We start from the raw sequence: 25,000 nt of genomic DNA, 5'->3' as shown, positions 1-25,000 counted from the left end.
TATGGTTTGAAATAGTATAATAGACTATTGATAGTATATTGGGATTGCGAACATTTTACTTACAAAGATGCAATTATATCGTTTCTAATACCCTTTACAATAGTTCATTCAAATGAAAGTTTTCGAAAAACATTACGCAAAACAAAAGAATATATTGATAGCAGGAAATTCATCTTAATACTGATAATACACTGCCTTATTTCAGTTTAGTGTATTCTTTTACAAAGGTTTTTTTCAGTGATTCCCATTAAGAGAGGAGTGAAAATTTCATTTCAAATCTAGTCGATGACCTGATTCTGTTTTAATAATGAAATCGCTTGATTAACGTCAGTAAACCCTTGAAAGAACACAAGCTCCCACTTGACTATGCTTATACATCTAGAAAACACTTTGAGCTTGTTACGTAAGAAATTATAGTGTTAATATAATGCTATTTTTCTCCACATAAGCGAGTGAAGAGTAAAGAGGGTATTTACCACAGAGAAGAATCTAAATATTTAATACTGAATATATGATGTAGAATACAATCGAATTATAAATTTTATAACCATGCATAGGAGGATGAGGTGGATATTTTAATAATTAGAAACAGGGAATAGGATTCAGTAGGAAAAAGATATAGTGACGGAATTTGATTGGTTAGGGAGAAAAAAAGCACTGGAATTTGAAAAGTCGGAAAATACAGCCTGTTGGAACAGGAATAAGAAAGTAATTGTTCTCGGTATGAAACATTGATTGTAATGTTCGATGAAGAAAACAAAGGACGGTTAGAAATTGGCGCTAATAACAAGAATGAAGTTCATCCGGGTTATAATTGCTTAAATATGAAGGTACATGCGAGCCTTTTTATTATTGGGTACTTTTCTTACTTCTGGCCTTTTTCCTTAGATAGATAGATAGATAGATAGATAGATAGATAGATAGATAGACCGACAGACAGACAGATAGATAGATAGATATATATATAGATAGATAGATAGATAGATAGATATATAGATAGATAGATGGCCTGCAGAAATATTTCTTAAAATAATAATATAAACTAAAGAAGTAACAATAAATAAATAAATAATTAAAATACAATGTAGTGATATTATATAACGATGAAGTATTGAGTACAACAAATGCTGCTCGTTATAAAATAACTTGTGTATATTTCAACTACGATATTAACTTCTATGCGCAAATAATCTGTTTAGTGTGCACAGAAGAAGGCGACTAGCAAGAAAGGAGAGCAGAAAGCAGTTTACGTGAGCGGAAGATGCTCTGTGGGTGTGGTCTATGTGCAAGCCTATGATGATGCGTATTGCATTGTTGTTTATGTTCTTTCCAGTTAGTCGTAATTTGCTATAACGAGATTGAGGCGCAGCAGTCAGTACCGTCAAGAATAAGTGATGGCGCGAATATGTTTGTACATTAATCATTGTTGTTGGCTGTTTTATCTCTTATTTTGTACTTGTTCCAGTCACTGGGTTACGGCGATGCTGGGGCACCACTTTCAAGGGTTTAGTCGAACGGATCGACCCTTGTACATATTTTTTCGTTTTTTTCTTTTCGTTTTTCTTTCTATCTTTTTCTTTTTTTTGTAAACTATATAATTTTCTATGGGTTTATTTTACCGAACCAATAAGTAGCAGGGACGTAAACAAACCAAAAACCAAAACCTGCGTTGTCAAGCAATAGTATGGTGGCAATCACATACACCCACCCTAAACCCAAATCCCCCCCACACACAGACATACACATACACGCGCATGACGGGTGTCCGTAAACCAAATCCACTCACAAAGCTTAAGTCAGCCTGGGACCAGGGCAGAAAACACTTGCCCAGGGTGTCTCATAGAGAGGCTAAACCTCATATTTTGTGTATGTATACATATATGTGTGCATGTATATGGTGGAGGCACAATGGCCCAGTGGTTAGGGCAGCGAACTCGCGGTCATAGGATCGCGGTTTCGATTCCCAGACCGGGCGTTGTGAGTGTTTATTGAGCGAAAACACCTAAATATCCACGAGGCTCCGGCAGGGGATGGTGGCGAACCCTGCTGTACTCTTCCACCACAACTTTCTCTCACTCTTTCTTCAAAGGGCCAGCTGTGTCACGCTGAATATCCCCGAAAACTACGTTAAGGGTACACGTGTTTGTGGATTGCTCAGCCACTCGCACGTTAATTTCACGAGCAGGCTGTTCCGTTGATCGGATCAACTGGAACCCTCGACGTCGTAAGCGACGGAGTGCTAACAACAACAAGTGCATGTATATATATGTATATATATATATATATATATACATGTGTGTGTGTGTGCATATATATATATACACACACACGTATTCATATATATATATATATATATATATATATACATACATATATATATATATATGTACATACACATATATATATACATACATTCATAGATATATACATACATATATATATATATACATATACATACAAACAAATACATATAGATGTGTGTGTGTGCGTGCGTGTGTAGAATATGTGGGGTTTAGTTCACTTGTGATCTTAACGAATAGGTACGCTGGATAAGTGTCACCGTTGGTCGACCGTTAGGTTCCGAGATCACAGCTAAGACTGGATTTAGGGATCTGTGTAAGGGTTCCGTTATAGCATGTATATATTATATTAGAGGAAAAATCAAAACCATGGTAGAACGAGTACCCCAAGTTATTTAGAATAATTTATTTAGGGTAAGGTGAATTTGAAGTGATACAGTTGTTTTTGGAATAATCCAAGTGGTTGGTTAGCATGTCCCTGCACTAGGTATCCCTTCATCAGAGACAAGGTATGAATATTTTAGACGAGGAAAATTTACAGTTTATAAGGAATAAAATAGAAGAATAAAGAGTAAAAGAAGTTAGAAGAATACAAGGAAAGAATAATGTTTATAGCTCATCTTTTTCCATATCCTTTGGAAAATGATGAGTTGTGAACATTATTCTCGTGCCAATATTCTTCTACTTTTATTCTTTATTCTATTAAAATCCTAATAAATTGTGAATTTTATTCCTTGTAAACCGTAAATTTTCTCCCTCTAAAATATTCATACCTTGCTTCTGATGATAGGATACTCAGTGCATGGACATGTTAACCAACCACTTAGGTTATCCCAGAAACGGCTGTAAGACTTCAGATTCATCTTACCCTAATTAAATTATTCTAAATAACCTGAGATACTCGTTCTAACTTGGTTTTGATTTTTCCACTAATATAATATAATATAATATAATATAATATGATATGATATAATATAATATAATATTATATATATATATATTATTACAATTAAAAGGGTAAAGGATTATCAATTTATTAATAAATTAATAATTAATAATTTTTTTACCAAGCCCTTCGGTATGTAAGCACCATTATCGGTGTGGAACTTATTTAAAAGTTTTTATACATTTATAAACAAAATTAAGGGATCAGCAACAGGTTGCTTCACCACATACAGAAGTTCAGAAATAGCAGCTAAAAATGCTAAAATTCCAACAGATAGCAATTACCTGCAACTCACATAGGCAAAACAAGAAGAAAAATAACGAACTAAACTAGCCATAGTTAATCATAGACATGTTTCTGGTTTAGGAGCATAAAAATTCTTCATTACCTCATCGGTATGATATTCCTGTTGTAAATTCGACGATACTGGCAAATGTGCATGCATGATCTAGCGCCATCATTGCAGTCGACACATTTTGAAAGTATCTCCAAAAGGCGAGCCAGCCCATCATCTTCCCTCACGGATTACCATGTGCGTCGCAGGCGGTACCGCAGAAAATCTGTGGCTTACTATCCAGGAGTGAATAATTAATTATTACAATTAAAAGGGTAAAGGATTATCAATTTATTAATAAATTAATAATTAATAATCTTTACCAAGGAATATCATACCGATGAGGTAATGAAGAGTTTTTATGCTCCTAAACCAGAAACATGTCTATGATTAACTATGGCTAGTTTAGTTCGTTATTTTTCTTCTTGTTTTGCCTATGTGAGTTGCGGGTAACTGCTATCTGTTGGAGTTTCAGCATTTTTAGCTGCTATTTCTGAACTTCGGTATGTGTATATATATATATATATATATATATATATATATATAAAGTGTAGTATATTGCCACTTAAGTGTGGCTGACCCCTAGGGGTGGATGTTACTGTTGCTTTTAGCCCCAGGAGGACAGCTCCTCCAGCTGGCTTATCGACACACTACTGTGTCCTGTTTGCCAAGGGAAGTTACCCCTCCCATCATGATCTGTAGCACGAACGGACCCGGGTTTCAGGGTTATTTCCCTTCGTCACCGTCCGATAGCCACTGATCTTTGATGAGAGAGATAAAATCTTGGCAATCTTATATCTACTTTTCCAGTGAAATTCTTCACTGATATCGAAAAGGTGAAAACAAGCATATATATATATATTTACATACACATATATATACATAAATATAAACGCATACATACATAAATATATACGTATATATATATATATATATATATATATATATATATATATATATATATATATATATATATATACACACATTTAAATAAGCTTATATATATATACATATATACATTTATTCAAGTATACACATGCATGCACAAATATACCAATACATATATAAATGTATGTATATTTGAAAACTAGGATAAAAAAAAACTGTACAAATATTTAGTTGCTTGATACTCACCACTGGATGTTCCAAGTGCATTTGGATGCCTAGCGGCAATGCATCACTGGGGGAATGCTTTATTGCATTCTGTTGATGCAATAGATTCTACACCTGATGATTCATTGCAGTTAGACATCCAAGTGCACCTAGGACATCCAATGCTGAACTCCAAATAACTGCAATTGCGAAATTATGTTTCATGTACGGTAAGTTCACCGGACGAAATTTTTGAGACAATTTTTCAGCTTCAATTTTTTTTTTCAATAAAATAGTTTTTAACTATTATTTATGAGATACTATAGATATATTTTCTCGGTAAACTTCCCGCGCGATGAACTTTACTTACTGTGGATTTTATCCACGGTGAATTAATGGCGGTGAACTCTCCTGCGATGAACTGATGGCGCTGAACTTGCCTGTAATCTGTGAAGCATTCGTAGTGGCTAAATTTCCATTGCATATGCTCTGTACATCGTAACTTATAAATCTGCTACGAAGCGTAGTCCACTAACCATTTCACCGGAAGCTGACTGGATAATGATAATCTTCGTGGAGCTATATCTCATACAGTAGTAATCGTACATCTAACTATACTTAGCTCTCACTCTTTCCTAGAGTGAGAGCTAAGATGACTTTTGAGCCCTGAAAGGCGTCTGAAGAGCTGATCCATATACTGCAGCAAAGTCGCATTGGCTCCATTTTCCGATTGTTTGTTGCGAATATTCGAGTGCTACTTCAATCTCCCATGTGACTTCCAGCTATTTTGACAAAAATCGCATCGAAATTCCAATAGTTCATGTATGTCTAACCCACACGGGCACGCTGGTGCAGTTTCATACCAGCGAGAGATATGCATACTTTTGTGCATAGAAAAACATTTAAGAAGGAATGAAAAACTCTAGCAATGATATATATTTTTATCTAGTTTTACGAAATTTTCTCCTCATTTCACTGTCAAGCTCAAAATCTTTAACGCCTATTAATCACACCAGTTAAACATATACACACAAGACACACAGAGACACACACAGAGTCGTATACATACAATTATAGATATATTCATATTGCTATTAGTATTTCTATTATCATTATTATTATTATTGTTTTTATTATTATTATTATTAGTGGCATTTCTTCCGGCTCTTTACGTTCTCGGTTCAAATTTCGCCAAGGTCGACTTTGGCTTTCATCCTTTCGAGAGCGATAAATTAAGTATCAGTTGCGTACTAGGGTCGATGTAATCGACCAGTCCCCTCTCTACATTGCAGGCCTTGTGCCTTTAGTAGAAAGGATTATTATTATTATTATTATTATTATTATTATTATTATTATTATAAAGACAGTATCCAATATCGTAATGTTGTTGACTGAATATATTATGACAGTACTCTACGCAATATGCCTGCAGTTCCAAGTAATGCCAATTTTGGCAATACACCTAGATTGTGGTGTATTTCTAAAGTTTATTATTATTATTATTATTATTATTATTGTTATTGTTATTATTATTATTATTATTATTATTGTTATTATTATTATTATTATTAATAAGAAGAAGAAGGAGGTGAGCTGGCAGAATCGTTAGCGCGCCGGACGAAATGCTTAGCAGTATTTCGCCCGACGCTACACTCTAAGTTCAAATTCCGCCGAGGTCGACCTTACCTTTCATTTCATCCTTTCGGAGAAGGATAAAATAAGTTTTAGTTGAACACTGGGGTCGATGTAATCGACTCATCTCCACCGCCCCCAGGCTGCCATTGTGGGGAAAATTTGAAATAACTACTACTACTACTACTACTACTACTTTTCATCAAGAATGTTGAATCGCAAAAATAGTTGTCACATCGTAGTTTTTCAACCTTTCGTGTCTGATAAAATAAGTACCAATCAAACACTGAGGCCGATGTAATCGACTGATCGCCGCGCCTCAAAAATGCTGGTCTTTTTACCTAAATAAGAAACAATTATTTGTTCTCTCTCTCTCTCTCTCTCTCTCTCTCTCTCTCACTCTCCCTTTCTCCGTAACAGTATTAAGTCTTGTTCCTACTACATTTACTACAATAATCAGTTTCATGCATTTTGATCCCCAGTTCAAAATCCAGTTACCGTTATTTCTTTCAGAATGGATGAGTTATGTTCGATGAACTGGGGCGCAGGGGATTATGCGGAATGACTACGTTGTCTAGAATTGAGTAGTGTTGTGAGTGTTAATGTGAGAAATCAGATAATTGTTTTATCGGGGGACATAAAGGACATATTTAATAACAATTACTTTCTTAAGCACGAGACGTTATATTTAATAAAAGCGATGTCCTGACCTTTACACATTAATACACTATTCGAATAAACGTCATACATGCAAGTAACACGAATCCAAATGGGAACCAGTAAAACCTGGGCCGCACTATCACACTTATCATGTGGTTTTGATAAACTATTAATATTATTATAGAAGATCATCTAATTATCAAACCTCCACTTTTGAAGGGTGAAAAACTCTAGTCAATAAGGCACCAAGTTTCTAATACAAGGGTTTGTAAGCACATATCACACTGCAGGGTGTAAAGAATCCAACGTGTCTGCAGGCTAGGCTCTTAACATTTTATTTTGACCTGCCGTCAAGCTGGTGTCATACGTATCGAGACAAGTAGAGTTAAGTACTTCGCCCAAAGGCACGCCCCAATGTCTGCGATAGGAATCATAAAGCACGCCTCATCAACATATTAAGGAGACAATTTATCCACTCAACCATTATAACTAAATAAACTTTTCCCTGAATAAATCCCCATAATGTATTTTTGAGTAAATATGTTGTTTGAGAAAGGTAAGAACGTCACCCTTTATCATATTTTATATCAAACTCATGTTAGAAATCACTAACTAAATGTCCTTATCATTTTCATCCCCAATTGTTTCTTGTCTATTTATTCTACATGAATTTTAATTATTTCTAGCGATTTAGAATAAGCAGTAAGCACTCAGTAATCCGAATCTTCGAAGGTGGTGATTTCTCGTTGAAGACAATTTTATTTCACGTAAACTATTAACAGGTTTGAGAAATGTGTGGAATTCCAAATATTCTATTTCTTTTTGATTAAGTGGAAGGTTTTCAAGCGAAATGATTCAGTGGATAAGAAATTATTCTGCTGGCTCATAGATAGTGAGTTCAAATCTGCTGCAGATGCCAAGTTGTGTGGTTGGTTTGGTAGAGTCTTCGTCGGTTCGACGATGAGCATTTAGTAGCTCGGCTAACTGAATTCCTACTGGTCAGCATAGCACATAAGCGGCTGAGTGTCACGTGCCCTCTTAACACAATTCTCATTCCAAGTCAGAGTGACACGACTGAATTACAAATAAAATGCAGAATTGAAAAACAGGAGAGAGATATGCTGATTGTTCTTTATTTATCAACCTCTAAAAGATTAAAGCAGGATTGACTGTGATGGTATTCGAACTCAAAGCACTGTAACAAGCGCAACATATTCTGTGTCTACCATTTTGCCGTCTTGGATTGCACAGTAGTTGTGTAACCAATGTGCACCAAGCTTTTTAGGTAACATTGTTTGCAATAGGCTGTTCTTTTCTTTTAATGGTTATGCACAAAAAAAGCGCTACCAAGCAAAGTTATAATGAGATCTGTTCCAACAATGACTACCCCATTCTTCTGATCAGCATTGCACTAGTTTTACGACTACAATATCCAATGTGTCCTTACATTTTCAAAAAGGCGTGATTTGAGGAAGATTTAGTTGCTATATCTAGCTGATCCAGAGACTAAGTAAGAGCTTCCTTCGTTATCTCGATCGAAATTGCCTCTGAGAGTATATCAATGAGAGATATGATTCATTTAACGCAACAGAAACTTTGGACTAGCTCCAATTCAAAAGATCCCTTTCGTTAACGAAACTCATGAATCCTATATTATCTGCGGGAAATCTTGACACCTAATAAGAAACAATTTTCACAGAGGTGAATCAAATCTGAGTATTTATATCTATCTTATTTGTCTAACTAGCTAACTATCTCTCCCTTCTCTCTATTTCTCACTCACTCTCTATTGCTTTCACTTTTATTTTCAGATGCTATTGTCTTCACTTTAATTTTAATCGGTATTGTTTTCACTGTAAGTTTCCAATCGCTATTTACAAACAACAACTACGAATTACTGACAGAAAGAAGTTCACAATTAGTGTTGAAAGTAAATTCATACATAATTTACTGACAGAAGTAATTTCATATGTACATTCATTTTATTTGTCATGAATTTTCACTCTATTGTAATTTTGATAGCAGTATAATAATGATAGCGCAAAAACGTGACATGCTAGAGCAACAATGATTGCATATTCGGAATCAACGCTCCCAAATTACTTATGAGCATCATTTCGTCTAATAGTGGCAAAAAGATTGTTGCCTAATGTAATAGAAAGGATTATAATCACATCATATACTCCCTCCGAAAATATAGTCAGTATTTGAGATACACCAAAAATGAAACAATATTTTATATACCTTGCCAGTTGGAACTCTCGCTCAGTTGGTAAATTATTTTATTGTTCGTTTCATAATTTTGGTACAAAACCAGGAATGTCAGAGTAGGAATTAACTCGATTACATTGACCCCCAGTTCACAAATCGTACTTATTTTATCGATTCCTGAAAGGATGAAAAGAAAAGTCAACCACGGCGGGATTCAAGTTCAAATCATAAAGACAGACGAAATGTTGCTAAGAATTTTTGCCCGGTTCGACTAACCCGCCGCCTTGATTTTTTATATTTTAAAAACTCATATTAAGGCGGCGAGCTGGCAGAATCGTTGGCACGCCGGGTAAAATAATTAGCGACATTTCGTTTGACTTTACCTTTCTGAACTCAAATTCTGTTGAGGTCAACTTTATCATTTCGTGCTCGATAAAATAACTAGAAGTTGAGCAGTGGAGTCGATGTAATCGACTTAAACCCTCCGCCGAACTTGCTGGCCTTGTGCTAAAATTTGAAGCTATTTTTAATACTAATATTTTACTATTCATACTCAAATTCACAATTCACAGCTAGGTTTCATACTCAAATGCACAACCAGTTTCCAATTCTTGAACTGAGATTAATCTCCTGAGTTTAATTCACTTTCATGTCAAAGTTTCATGTCTCTTGTTTTTCTTTTATTTAAGAAAATTCTCATTGAATCCCAAAATTATAAAATAAGCAAACATTCTCCTTCCTCAAAGCATTCATGGACCACAGCTAAACACCACTTTCCACTAACACACAACCCACACGAGCCAAAGAGAGAGAGAGAGAGAGAGAGCGTATATATGGTCACGGAATCTGTTAGAAACATCAACGAAATTCCCCTCATCTCGTTAACTCCTCTTTCTTTATCTTTGTCTCGCCTAGTATTCTCATACTTGGGGTTTCAAAATACACAACATTTTCTGGTTTTCATATTCATCACACATTGATACTGTTACCACAGTAACTAAATTCTTTGCCCTTTCAGCCGTCTTTAGTAATTAATATCGAAAATCAGACGTACATAATATATATACACTGACAAGGCGGAAATAGCTGTGGACAGAAATGTCACAAACAGAAAAAAAAAATATCAAAAGTTATGTTCAACAGGGAGAATCATACAAAACGTGTAACAATTATATTATGTCGGACTAGGAAATATTCCAGTCTTAAACAGTCGCCGACTTTTTACAAATCTAAAGTAAAATACCCAGTCAATTACTGCTCACATACATCGATCGGTTTTGTTGCTACACCACAAACAACCTTTATAGCATCTAAAGAAAGTCATACAGCCGATTACCAAATATTAATTCAACACTAATTAAAACCACTGGCACACAAACGAATTGTTACTTTCCTCAACTATTCGTATTGTTACTAAAACAGCTTCTGTTCATCTAACTCAGTGATTCTCAACGTGGGGCATACGCCCCACCAGTGCAGCCAGGAAAAATTGAGGTGGGGCACAGGATTCGAAATTTTTTATTCACTTATTTTTTAGTGGGACATGGAATTGTGAAAATCTATTTTTTCTTAGTCAATAATGTTCCCTCTTTTTGTGTCCAGTACTTAAGATTTACCGGTAGATTCTTTCGTATTAATTTTGTATTAAATAATTGTGATAAGATACCAAGAATATAGTTTTTTTTCCTCTCGACCTGTGAAGCATACATTTTTCTTGAAAGTTATAGTGGGGTTTGGGGAGAAAATATTGGGTTGGTGCATAATTATTGCGGCTTTTTTCAACAAATTTTATTCACCAAAAACAATAACAATATTTAACAAAAACATCTTTAAATGACGGTGGGCCTTTTGTATTTTCATAAAAATGCGTATCGAAAATCATATCCACATTCGTCATATTATGCTCTACCACTTTGAAAAAGGTTGGAATGCAGCACAGTTATTCGCGAACTTTTTGGTGAAGGAATAATCAGCAAGAGCCAAGTTGAAAGATGGTTCAGGAAGTTCAAATCGGGCGATACAAAACTCACAGATGAAAAAGGAAGAGGTCGACCATCAAATTTCAACGACTAGGCACTTTTGGTAGCCGTGGAAGAGACCGAAAGCTTGACAACAAAAATGTTGGTCGAAGACTTCAATGTGAACCATTCGACCATCGATGGTCGTCCCAAAAGCTCGGAAAAGTATAGAAATTGGCTGGGTCGGTCTCTCACGAACTCTCCGATAACAACAAAGCCGAATGTGTCCGAATTTTTACCGATTTGCAGCAGCAAAATGAGCAAACGCCGTTCCTGAAAAATCTCAACCAAGGGAATAACAAAAGGTGTTCACTTTAAGAAGGCAATGTAGTGTGCTTAGTGGGACAGAAGCGGAATCATTCACTGAGAAATCATCTCAAACGGGATTTGTTATTCGTGGAATGACGACGATGAGCGTCAACAGTGGCGGATTCCAGACAAAAACGGCAAGCGGCAATTAAACATCAACAGAGACATTTATATACCTCAACTTGATCGCATTCAAGTTGCAATCGAGAAGAAAAGACCGCGCAAAAAGAACCATATCGTCTTCCATCACGATAATGCGCGTCCACATGTTGAGCGTTGTGTCGTCGAATCTATCGTCAATAAGGGCTGGAAGCTGCTTCCTCATCCACCATATTCTCCCACAGAAGCGCCTACGGACTATCGCGTCAATCGATTGCTGAAAATTGTCTCGCGAACGAAATTTCCGACGATTTGGATAACTTGGTGACCGCCGTCAAAGAGTAGATTGCCTCTAAGAACAGTAACTTCTTCGCCCGTGGAATCGACCATTTGCCAAGCAAATGGGAAGCAGTAATTGAAGTAGATGGTGACTATGCTCCGCAATAATCATTTAAAGATGTTTTTGTTACATGTTGTTATTGTTTTTGTTGAATAAAATTTGTTGAAAAAAAAGCCGCAATAATTATGCACCAACCCAATAGATTGGGAAACACTGCTCTAACTAGTTCCACGCATACCAAGACCCACTTCCATCAATCTTGCAGTCTCCTGTCCACGACGTTCTTCGATAACCACTACATCTAGTTTTTGTCTCTTTCTGGATCGAAACTACCATAAGCACATGGCCTGAAATTTGTGGGAAGAGGACTAGTCGAGTACATCAACCTCAGTGATTAACTTATATTATCGATTCCGAAAGGATGAAAGGCAAAGTCGACCTGTGCAATATTTGAACTCAGAACGTAGAGACGGACGAAATGCTGTCAAGTATTTTGTCCAGCCGGCTAACAATTATTAATTCTTTATTGCCCACAGGAGGACAAACGTAGAGAGGACGATACAGTGGTGTGGGTCCAGGATGAAAAACACAAATATAAAAATATCGATTAAAAATTTCTAATAAAATCGAATGATTGGGATGAACAATTAAACAATGAAGTGGGGGACGGCTTCTGCTTTGGCCCCCGCAAGCTCCGATCCTCCACTGCTACCTTTGAAAATACTTTATGAACACTCTTAAGTAGAAACATTCACTCTCACCATTCTCGCAACTTCCTTCCATCTTTCCCTATATACGTCCGCCGACAGGCACTCTTTCTCCACTCTTATTTTCCTTTTCAGGCGGAAGGTGAGAAATTTCGCCGACCCAAGGCTGGGGATGAAAGTGCCTGTCACGATTTCTTTCATGCGAGTCTTCCACACTACTTCTTTCGCAATAGCTTCTACAGTGAGAAAACAAGCCTTACCTTCTTTGTCAAAGGAGGAAAGGAGAACAATTTTATGATCGACCCGGAAGACAGCTGTCCTCTTCCCAGTCGTGACAACAGATGTTCGTCGTAAACCCACATTTCTGTAAAATCGGGGCATTGCACAAGCGCGTGCAGAACGGTTTCCCTGTCCAAGTGAGTGCAGTAATAGCATTTTACTGTTATAATTGTGTATGTGTAAGGAATGAAAATATATACATTAGTTTAGCTTCATTATAATTCAGTTTCGATTCCAAGTTAAAGTCTTATCACTCCCTTTAATTTTCTTCTAATGTTTTTGGAGAATAGACAAGTTGAAAAATTCAAAATAAAACTATCGATATACAAGAACATAATTTAGAATTCTTTCTGTAATTTAAATTGACCAAAATAAAGACTCACAGGCGAAGGTAAAGAATACGTACATCACCCGTTTTCGGAGCTTAGGGGTTAGGTTTAGGGTTAGGGTCGTGTGCGTATTCTTTACCTCCGCCGACTTAGAATACATACTTAAAATACAGTTTGTATGTAGCTTCTGAGTTTTAAAATATCAATTAATATATTATCAAATCGTGTGCATGGTAAACAGCGAAATTAAAAACGATGACTTGCATATTATTCTTAATGCGTTCCAGTAAAAGTTCGAACGTGTTGTTAACCGCTCTTGTGTTTTGTCACAAGAGAACAACCTCTCCGTTATGATGGTTGTGTGTTAGTAATACACCAGATTCATTCGCATAAAAGGCTCTTATGGATCGAGTGTGTTACGAGCAAACTTTCGTCGTAAAGTTCTGTAGCGGAACACAAGTGACTATCGTATTAATGTTCGAATTTACTGGATTGTATTAAGAATAAATATGGAAGTCATCGCAATACAAGGAATTTCAAGTTTATTTTGGTGGTGGTAGTGGGGGCGGTCTTTCATCCAATTCACTAAAAGGATAACGGGTAGAGAGGAATTAAAATATTCGGAGATACTAATTTGGGAAACAAAAACTAAATGAACAATTAATGTGAAGTTTGAGAGTCTTTCTTGGAATTATTTTATTATTTCGATCTTTGTCTACTCTGGCTTGAGACCTACAACGATGACAGACATTCTATCCATTGCAATCCTATCTTTCTATTTTTAAGACGAAAGGATGTAATTTGAGAGGGGATTTGGCTACTACTTTTAGCTAGCAGTTCCTGCGATCACAAGAGTGCTGTATTAATTCTAGGTCTATGGTCAGATGTGAGTTTGTATTACAGAGTGGTATAAGGAATGAATTCTGATTCACTCAATATACATTACTTGGCATTATAACTTCCAGGAAATCAAATGTTGATTCTTTTTCTACTAAACTACCCCGACAACTTAATTTAGTCATTTGGTTTGCAGATTGTATATAATCAAATATGGGGGAGGCAGACGAATGTCTTGTGTGTAAATTATGTTAACTGACTTGTTCTAGCTTGTTTGACATATGCCCTACGAATTTTATGTGAAAGCTGCTCAAAGGTATAGCACAGATATCTTAAGTGTATTGGTTTACACGCATACTTAGCCATTGTCCTCAATAGTATAGACACAAATATAAGCAAACTTTATGCAGTTGTTTGTGATTCCACGACGTCTACTACTGATCGACTAGATCCAAACTTCATAAAACTATGCCCCAAAATATCAGAGTCACTGAGGTAAAGCGAGGTCTTCTGAGGAAAAAAAAATATAGAAGAGAAATTTTATAGGTATATTCCAGAAAAATGTCACGCTTTTATTTAACAGATAAAATCCATATTGTTGTTCCCAATAATTTATTACCAATAAAAATGAAAATCTACCAAATATTGCAAAAATGAAAAGAAATTTCCAGAACATTTTAAAGAATCCCTTTGAAAGTATTTTTAACACCACAATATCTAAATAATATAAAAATGGAGCGTTGTCTCAAGAGCTTTGTGTTCACTTTTCCATCGACACTGATACGAATAGATGCCAGACAATATTTTATGCGCGTTTCGAAGTAGGGTGAGATCTAATCAATTACATTAAAAATATAAATGAAATTCTTTACCAAAATTGTTTTAATTTACCATTTATTTTCAGGCGTCTTAGAAAGTGATAACTAGTTCAACTTGTTAACTTTTTTTGTTTAGTCAAAATTTTATAAATTGTTGATTCGTGCTGGTGCTTCTTAGCGTGTTATTAATGAGTAAAAATACTGGAGAAAAATTGAACAATGAGTTACGTCCCTAGACCTCTTAATGAATTTTAATGACGTTGCCGACATTTTTTCTACCTGCAGTAAAACGTCTTGCACTTATACGATTGATAAGTATTGCGTAATGTAAAATAAATTTATCAAAAGTTCGAATTTTTCGATCAGAAAATAAGTGAAAAGAGATAACTTACTGAAAATTGACTGTGATTTACAGTGCGGATAAGGAAAAGATTTCATTTTTTTTGGGTGGGGGATACTTCTTTTAATAATACAAGATTGATTCAGCAGAGATACCAAGAGATGCTTAGAACAATATTTCAAGTACTGTTTATTATAACTATTATACTCTTACCCCCATTTTCTGACTTTGTGCTTATTTACGAAACGGTTACAAGACGGTAGATTGGTAAAACTGCGAGAACCTTGGAGAAATTACTTTGCAGTATTTCCTCCAGTTCTTTAAGCCCTGACCTGAGTTCAAATCATGTCACGGTCAACTTATCATTCTTCCGAGTTTGATAATTATAAATCACATACGAGGGAAATTGTAATCGACTAATCCACTTTGTGCCTATGCTGATAACAATTATTATCAAAAGTAATGGGTTATTTTATTCGAGCCACAAGGGCCTTACATAGAGGGAACAATACAAAACTAGGGACAGACAAAACAAGTGGGGACATAAAATACAAAGCGATGGATGGTCCTAAATAAGAAAGCTTAGCGGCATTTTTCTCTGACTCTTTACCTCCCGAGTTCAAATTCCGCCGAGATCGGTTTTACTAATAAAATAAGTACCAGTTGAGTTCAAATTTCGTGGTCGATAAAAATAAGTACCAGTCGAGTACTGGGGATGATGTAATCGACTAGCCCTCAATTCTGATTTCAATTCCGCTGACGTCTACTTTGCCTTTCATCTTTTTTGGGTCGATAAAGTAATTACCATTCTAGCACTGGGGTCGATGTAATCAACTTACCCAACCCAAAGTTGCTAGAGTTGTGCCAAAATCTGTAACCATTCTTTATTAGTAGCAATAAGGCGGCGAGCTGGCAGAATTTTTAGCACGCCAGATAAAATACTTAGCGGTGTTTTGTCCGTCTTTATGTTCTGTGTTCAAAAACGACTGTGGTCGACTTTGCCTTTCATCCTTTCGGGGTCGATAAATTAAGTACCAGCGAAATATTGTGGTTGATGTAATCGACTCATCTCCGCCCCCCCCCCCAAAAATGGCTGCCTTTGTGGCAAAATTTGAAACCATTATTGTTAGTAGTATTATTAGTATTTATGTCGTTATCGTTTATATTTTGGGGAGTGGTATAGTTTTTACTACTATTATTATTTAGAAAAACTAAGCAAAATAATATACACATATAACGTTATTTCAGGTAACAGATCTCGAAATTTATTACTCGAAAAAAAGAAGTAAAAAATGTCATAACATCTGTAGTAGAGGTACATCAAAGCGTCAGTTGACGCTGCACGTCCTAAACCAGTTTCAACTGCTTTTACAAATAGTTATATCTACTTCTTGTTTCCTGCTTCCCAACTCACCGCGCCCTGTAAAGACTTGAAACTAAACTTATCTAAAAGCTTCTTAATTTTTAAGTGACAAAGGCGTCATTTTCAAAGATGCATTGCTTGATAATTGTTTAAACTGAGGCGTTTGAGTACAACACTACTTTCTCCCTCTCTTCTTCCCCCTCTCTCTTGTCATTACTACGGTTGTGGGAAAATGCGAAATCCGTTAGAACATGTGTACTATTTCGTAGTTCTTACATCTTAATTTTTAATAACAGACATTTTTGTTTATAAAAAGCAATGGTAGAATTTGCATATCGATGGATAGATTTATTATTAGTTATCGGGGTGAGTACTCATGAATCAATTTTTCATCATATTCCTTATTTTGATTTTTATGGTGGTGTTCGTTTTAGAATAAGAGTTATTCGCGGGCAACAAAGTTTGGAATATATTTGAAAAGTTGTTATAGAAAAGAAATAATATTTTTGTCCATTATGTAGACAGTCAAGTGTGATATTAAATGTCAGGAAAAGCTATTAATAAACGGTTTGTAAAAAAGCAATATTAGTAGCAGAGTGGTTGAGTGATACCTGGAAGTCATTAGGATTCGTATATCTACCTAACGAGATGCGGTGGAGGTAAAGAATACGTACACCACCCATTTTCGGCGTAACAAAAACCCTAACCCTAACTCTAAACACCAGGTGTAAGTATTCATTACTTTCGCCACGACATGCTATTCTTTACCATTTCATCATTCACTACTTACTTATAATACAAAGGCAACAGCGAATTTTATTCTTAGTGGCAATATTTCTAAATAAGGCGAGGATCTGGCAGAACGATTAGCACGCTGGGTAAAATGCTTAGCGACATTTTGTCCGTCTTTACGTTCTGGGTTCAAATTCCACCGCGGTCAAATTTTTACCTTTCATTTTTCCGGAGTCGATAACATAACTACCAGTTGAACACTATGGTCGATGTAATCGACTAACCCCTTCCTCCGAAATTGCTGGCCTCGTGCCAAACTTTGAAATCAGTATTTTTAAATGTGACTCTCGTATATCATCGACCTAAGGACTGTAATACAGCTGCATGAGCATGTGTGCAACGCGCTAATTCAGCGTAAGTCGTTGACCCACCTCTGTTAAAGTTCTGTGTTTTTTTCTCCTCAACCTTTCAGAACATAAAGACACTTGATCATCTTTTCACTTTGTATCTCAAGAAAGAGACAAAGGAAGGTATAAATAAGTGCCTTGAGTTAAAAAATTCCTGTGAGATAACGTTTGTCTTCATTACAAATTTTTTTCTTGCATTTAAAATTCTGGTAAAGTTGCTTTTATCTTAGTTACAAAATTTCGCCAAGTGATAGAATTAGGTGATTAAACACTCTAGTAAAGATGTATTGAGCGTTGTTACAAAATGTTGTCAAGTGGATTACTTTCTCGGTAAGGCATTTTAAAAATGTTCATTGTGTTAGAAGCAGAGGAAAATGCTAATCTTGTTTGTTTATTTTTTTCGCCGTTTTGTTCATTTGACCAAAAAGAAAAAAAAATGTGCTTACATTGTGCATGGTTGTTGCTGATAATTGTCAAATAGTTACGAATGTATATTCAATGTTAGTGATTTTTGTAATAAAAAAAAAACAACAATTCTTTTCTCCTTGTAAATTGTTTTGCGGTGGGATTAAAATAGCTTCATTTTTCTATTTTCGTTTCAAAATATATACGGTGGGTTTGATTTCTCTCGTTAGTGGTGGCTAGTTTTAGGTTGAATTTATGCCTAAAAGAATATTAATGTTTAAATAGTTTGAGAATGAGCAAACATTTTTCTCCACTTATGAGTGAGATATCCAGAATTGTTTCTGAATCTCTCAAGGAATCGTTTAAAAGAAATGTTTTTGTTTTCTTTCAGTTAAACATGTTAGAGAAAACAATGAGTGACAAATCACACGTTTTTTTAAATGAGAGCTATTACTACTGCTGCTTCAGCTGCAGCTGTCCCCCCTACTATTACTATTATTATTATTACTACTACTACTACTAATAATAATAATCCTTTCTGCTATAAGCGCATGGTCTAAAATTTGGGGGAAGGGGCAAGTGGGTTACATCGACCGCAACGCGTAACTGGTACTTTTTTCATCGACTCGAAAGAATGAAAGGCAAAGTCGATTTACGCGGACTAATGATAAAAATAATGGTTCAAATTTTGGCACAAAGCCAGCAATTATGAGGAGAAGGGAAAACGATTACATCAGCCCGAGTGCTTAATTGGTACATATCTTATCAATCTCAAAAGGATGAAAGGCAAAGTCGACTCCGCTGGAATTTGAACTCAGAGCGTAAAGAGTCGGAAGAAATACCGCTAAACATTTTGTCGGACATGCTATGACTTATTCCAGTTTATCATTTTAATAATAATGCTTCTGCTATAGGCACAAGGCCTGGAATTTTGGTTGGAGAGAGAGAGTTAGTGAATTACATCGATCATATGGCACAACTAGGACTTATTTTAACGACCCCCAAAGGATGAAAGTCAATATCGACCTCGGTGGAATAATGAAAAGAGAAAGAAAAAGAAGCTACTTGTCAACCATTTGTTTTATTTATGCGTCCTTTTAAAGCCTAGCCAGGCTCATGGGCCTGGTTTCCCGGTTTCTATGACGTATGTGCTCCCCACCCAGCTGGACGGGACACCAGTCCATCGCAGCGTTACTCAAGAAACAGGAAGAAAGAGTGAGAGAAAGTTGGGGCGAAAGAGTACAACAGGGGTCGCCACCAGCCCCTGCCGGAGCTCTGTGGAGCTTTAGGTGTTTTCGCTCAATAAACACACACAATGCCCGGTCTGAGAATCGAAACCGCGAGTCCGCTGCCCTAACCACTGGGCCATTGCGCCTCTATACTTGTCAACCATACGGGACTAGAAAAATCACAGTTATCTCTATGTTCAAGTCTTCCAAACCAGCAGTGATTCATTCGATCAGGGCCAAATATGGTAATATCAGAAACAACAACAAGAAAACACAACAAAGCAATGCTGATGTAGAGTACAAACAATTCGACGTCCACCGCTAAAAGAAAATATGACGCTGCAGACTCTTCAAGAAACATGGGGTGCATAAATTTTCACTTGAATTTGTTGTAAGCGTTATGATTATGATGATGATTTAGACATAAGGCCAACGAATTTTGAGGGGAGGGTGTAATAATAGCAATAATAAACCTTCCTTCTATAGACACAATGTCTGAAATGCTATGAGGGGTGAGTAGTCGATTACATAGACCTCGGTGCTCAACATTGATCCCCAAAAGGATAAAAGTCGGATTCGGTGCAGTTTCAACTCGGCACATAAAGCCGGATGAAATGCCGCAATACATTTTACAAAGTGTGCTAACGATTCTGCCAGCTCGCCACGAATAATAGCAATAGTAAGTTCTTACATTACACAAAACTTCATAGTAATATGACTTTATTATGTAGAATATACACAATTGCACATATAGATTCACATCCCCACATACACCGATGATTAAAAAAAGAGAAACCTTCAGAACGATGTTCATCTCCGTAGCACAACGAGAATAGGTTGTTATGAAACCTTGACTCAAGTATAAATACACTTGAATCAAATCAACGAGGGTGTTAAGTGGGATTTCTAACACACTTAAACCCAGTTTCTAAACAAGAATTACAATAACATCGTTACTGTTTTCTTTTGGTCCTCCTTTTAGTCATCATTACCATCATCGTCCTTGTCATCACCCTCACTGCAATCATTGTCATCGTCATCATTTTTGTCGTTGCTGGTACCCTCGTAAACCTCAGCAGCATCACCTCTTAAAGAACGGTTTCTGACGTAGGATCAAAGTCATAAATTTTGTGTGTTGGAGTGAAAATAATCGATATTATCAGCCTCAGCACTTGGCAGATACTTTGTTATAACCCTTAAAGGATGACAGGCAAATTGAACTCGGCAGGATTTGAACCCCTAATATAAAGAGCCAAAATATTTCTCCGGACGCTCTAATAATTCAGCCAACTCGCCGCCTAAAAAATTAGTTTTTGTCATAAACTGGTGCAATCTGAGTTTTATTTTGTGACACTTGTGTATACAATTGAAGGGTAAATTGTCCTTAAATGGGAATGGAAACCGAGTTGCTCTACCGCAGTTTGAATATGCCACTAGTTATACACACACACACACAAGTTAAATTGTCACAAATCCATGACATATATGACTAGATGACTCACATTCCAGTACATTGTTGCTGCATGCTTTACAAAACTGGAAAAATAAAAACCGACACCGACCTCATGATATTTGAACTCAAACTGTAACTGACGTAGCTAAGCACTACGAGGCATTTTACTTGGCGCTACACTATGATATCCAAAGCTTCCTACCGGTAATGATATTTACCATATACTAAATAGAAAAGTACCGATTATTTAAAAAATAATCCTATAAGCCATTTTGTCTTTATAAGAAACTTCGTAAAATGCTGAGTTTAGCATAATTTAGTGGTACCGAGGTATGCTGTGCTGACGATTACAAAGAAGGAGGATCTAGCGCTATACGTGACTACAAATGAGTAGAAGCTTTAAGAACTTTATACTACGCAGATTAAAAAATTAAAGTGTATGCTCTTTACTCTTTGATGTAAATTCCTGAATTTTATCTTAATCTTGCAGAAATTATCTCCTCCATAATGACAAGTTCAGCAAGATCGCACACCATGTGTTCTTATTTTATTTGTATATTTTTACTAAAAACACTTCGTTTCTTTTACAGACACCCTATAGCAAGGTGGTGGTGTTAAATTGGATGCAGATATACTACAAAAGAACTGTCAATCTGATTGATTTTCACACAGTTCTGTCTATTCCCACTTCACTCATAAGGATCTATCCAAAACAATGATGAAATTCACTTTCCGAAGGTGTCGTTTAGTGGGATTGTTTCTGAAAGAGCATGAATGCGAAGCGAACAATTTGACAACATGAACATGCATGTGTATAATACATATCCAGATTATTAAGATCTGTGCTGTGACGTGCATCACAAATTTTAATAATGTTAAGTTTAGAGAGAAATCTATTCTTAACACAAGACATGCTGCCATTCATTACTACATTGAAGTTATGGGAAAAGTCCAAAAAAAAAAAAAAAGGAACAAAAGATTATTCTTCTAATATCATAACTCAGTTATGCAAAGAAATTACATTTTCAAGAGTATTCAGTCGGATATTGTCTTCTAATATCACTATAACATGAACAAGGAATATTTAGTAACTACAACCACCTTAACCTCATAAATTTACAATAACACTACCGGCAACAGTAACATAATTTTTAATGCTGAATAGAAACTGTAACAATGTGCTAAACACAGCTACAACCAATAGAACCACAGCAGCAGCAACAACAACATGATCGCAGTTTAAAGCAATCAGGATTAGAAACGTATACGGGATATGAAGTAAAAATTTGCCAAAAAACCCAAACTATCCGGTACATAACACTTCTAGTCTCATTACATTTTGTTGGTACCCAGAATCATCATTGATAACTATCCTGAACAATCGAAGCTCTATGAAAATGAAGAGCGTTTTGTTAGGTTTCATTGTGCAGCTAAAATCTGCCCAAATAATATTATGGGACAGACGATGGATCCTTAATAACGCAATTAATTAAGACAAAGGCACTTGTGTGGTAGATCGTAAGATTGGACTAAATATACAAGAGAGCCTAGTTAAGCGCTTTTACATCCTGTGTGTAATAGAGTTTAACTTGTTCTTCAATGATCCAGTTTCAATTTTGTATGTATGTATGGACACAGGCATAGCTGAGTAGCTGTGTGTTTAAGGAGTTCACTTCGCAAACATGAGGTTACAAACTCTACCACTCTACTTAGCATAATGGACAAATGTATTTACTACAGCCTTGATCGATCCTGAAGTATTGTAAAAGCATGGTTGACTGAAACTACATGGATGATTGTCAGATGGATTGTATCAGTAGTTCAACTGTCAAGACTTGTCATACTCAATGTCACGATGACTTTTTTCTAAGTATTACGTTAAGAGTAAGGGTATCCGTGGAATACTTAGCTACTTAACACGCTAATTCGATGAGTACGTTGCACACGTCCTCAAGCAATTGGACGCTCATCATGTGTGTGTGTGTGTTTGTGTTTGTGTGTTTATATACATACCTATATAAATATAGGCGCAGGTGTGGTTGTGTAGTAATAAGTTTGCTTTCAAACTATGTCGTTCGGGTTCAGTCTCACTGTGTGGAACCTTGAGCATGTGCCTTCTGTTATAGACTCGGGCCAGCCAAAGTCTTAAGTTAAAAGAACGTACACACACACAGCACACACATATAAGACAAAGTATAAACAAGTCGTATATTTTTCTTTAATGTAGTAAATTTGACTTACAGCTGCTTTCAGTTGTCATCACAGGTTCGTTATTGATACGGTTACTCAATCGGCCCATTGATTGGACCGAATTTGTAAACCTATCAATAATGAACCAATAATGATTACTGGAAGCAGCTGTAAGTACCACAATAATGAAAAATATGTAATGACCATTATTTACACTTTCTTGTATAAAACTGTGTAAAAACCAGTATAGCTGGAGTACAACCACAAATTTACAATATATATATAGAATGAGGACCTTGCCGCATACCCGGAGTTCATTGCTAATCTAAACAATATCGTTAGCCTGGTGGACTAACAGCTTATAAAATATTTTGCTCGGATTGATAATTAATTCTTCACTAATACACACGCGCGCGCGCGCATATATATATATGTGTGTGTGTGTGTGTGTGTGTGTATATATATATATATATATATATATATAGAGAGAGAGAGAGAGAGAGAGAGAGTCTTTATTGAAAGAAAACGCCTAAAGCTCCACGAGGCTCCGGTAGGGGGCGGTGAACACTGCTGTACTCTTTCACCACAACTTCCTCTCACTCTTTCTTCCTGTTTCTGTTGTACCTGTATTTCAAAGGGCCGGCCTTGTCACACTCTCCCAGAGAACTACGCTAAGGATGCACGTGTCTGTGGAGTGCTCAGCCACTTGCACATTGATAAATGAGCCACAACGTCACTGGTGCCAAGCTCTGTCGGCTTTTGGGTTTCCCTTTGATAACATCAGTGGCATGGAGAAGGAGGGCTGCTATGCATGGGCAACTGTTGGTCTTTCATAAACAACCTTGCCCAGACTTGTACCTCGGAGGGTACCTTACAAGGTGCAATCCCATGGTCAGTCATGACCGAAGTGGGGGTCACAAAATATATATATATATATATATATATATATATATATATATATATATATATATAATATATTTCTATCTCTCTCACTCTCTCTCTATATATATATATATATATATATATATATACATATTTATATATCTTGCAAACAACTTGCACATGCAAGTGCTACCAGCCATCGCTCATCATCTCTTTTTAACCAAATCAGTGGCTGGCCTATTCTACTGTAGTTTGGATACCGGTCATGGTGGTATTTACTTTACGATGAGTTAGGCCTAGCGATAACGACAGTCGTCTCGCACTGTGTCCAACAAAACCTCTACATCCGACATCGATTGGAAAATGCTCTGCTTTCCAGCCTGCGTCTTTAAATTCCTCGAGGAGGTTTACATAACGGTCAATGTTTCGAGCTCTAGCGGCGTCCATGTTATCTTCATGAGGAACCGTTCACTCGACTAGATTTACAACTTTGCTTTTTTCACACCACATCAAAATGTCCGGTGTTTTCGTAACTAGGATGGGAAAGAATCGCTGGCACCCAGGTAAATCTACAGTCACTTCCCAATAGCCGTTCCACTTTTCATCTCTCACAGGAAGTATATATATATATATATACATATATATATATATATATATATATATATATATATATATATATATATATATATATATATATATATATATATATATATATATATATATATATATATATATATACATATATATATATATATATATATATATACATATATATATATATATACATATATATATATATATACATATATATATATATATACATATATATATATATACATATATATATATATATACATATATATATATATATATATATATATATATATATATATATATATATATATATACATATATATATATATATACATATATATATATATACATATATATATATATACATATATATATATATACATATATATATATATATACATATATATATATATACATATATATATATATACATATATATATATATACATATATATATATATATATATATATATATATATATATATACATCTATA

The 25,000-nt window shown here is 35.7% G+C and overlaps 1 protein-coding gene across 1 annotated transcript in view; it reads right to left on the bottom strand.

Moving 5' to 3' along the window:
- LOC149137045 (uncharacterized) overlaps positions 1–3,769 on the bottom strand; it is a 56,716-nt gene extending 52,947 nt beyond the window's left edge. The window contains exon 1 of the mRNA XM_089344479.1: positions 3,635–3,769. The gene's annotated coding sequence lies outside the window, so the exon portion shown is untranslated. The remainder of the gene's footprint in view (positions 1–3,634) is intronic.
- Positions 3,770–25,000: the final 21,231 nt, after the last annotated feature.

The sequence above is a fragment of the Octopus bimaculoides genome, chromosome 2 (genome assembly GCF_046866305.1).
Source record: "Octopus bimaculoides isolate indiv1 chromosome 2, ASM4686630v1, whole genome shotgun sequence".
NCBI classification, from domain to species: Eukaryota; Metazoa; Mollusca; class Cephalopoda; order Octopoda; family Octopodidae; genus Octopus; species Octopus bimaculoides.
This window is presented reverse-complemented; position numbering and strand designations above follow the sequence as displayed.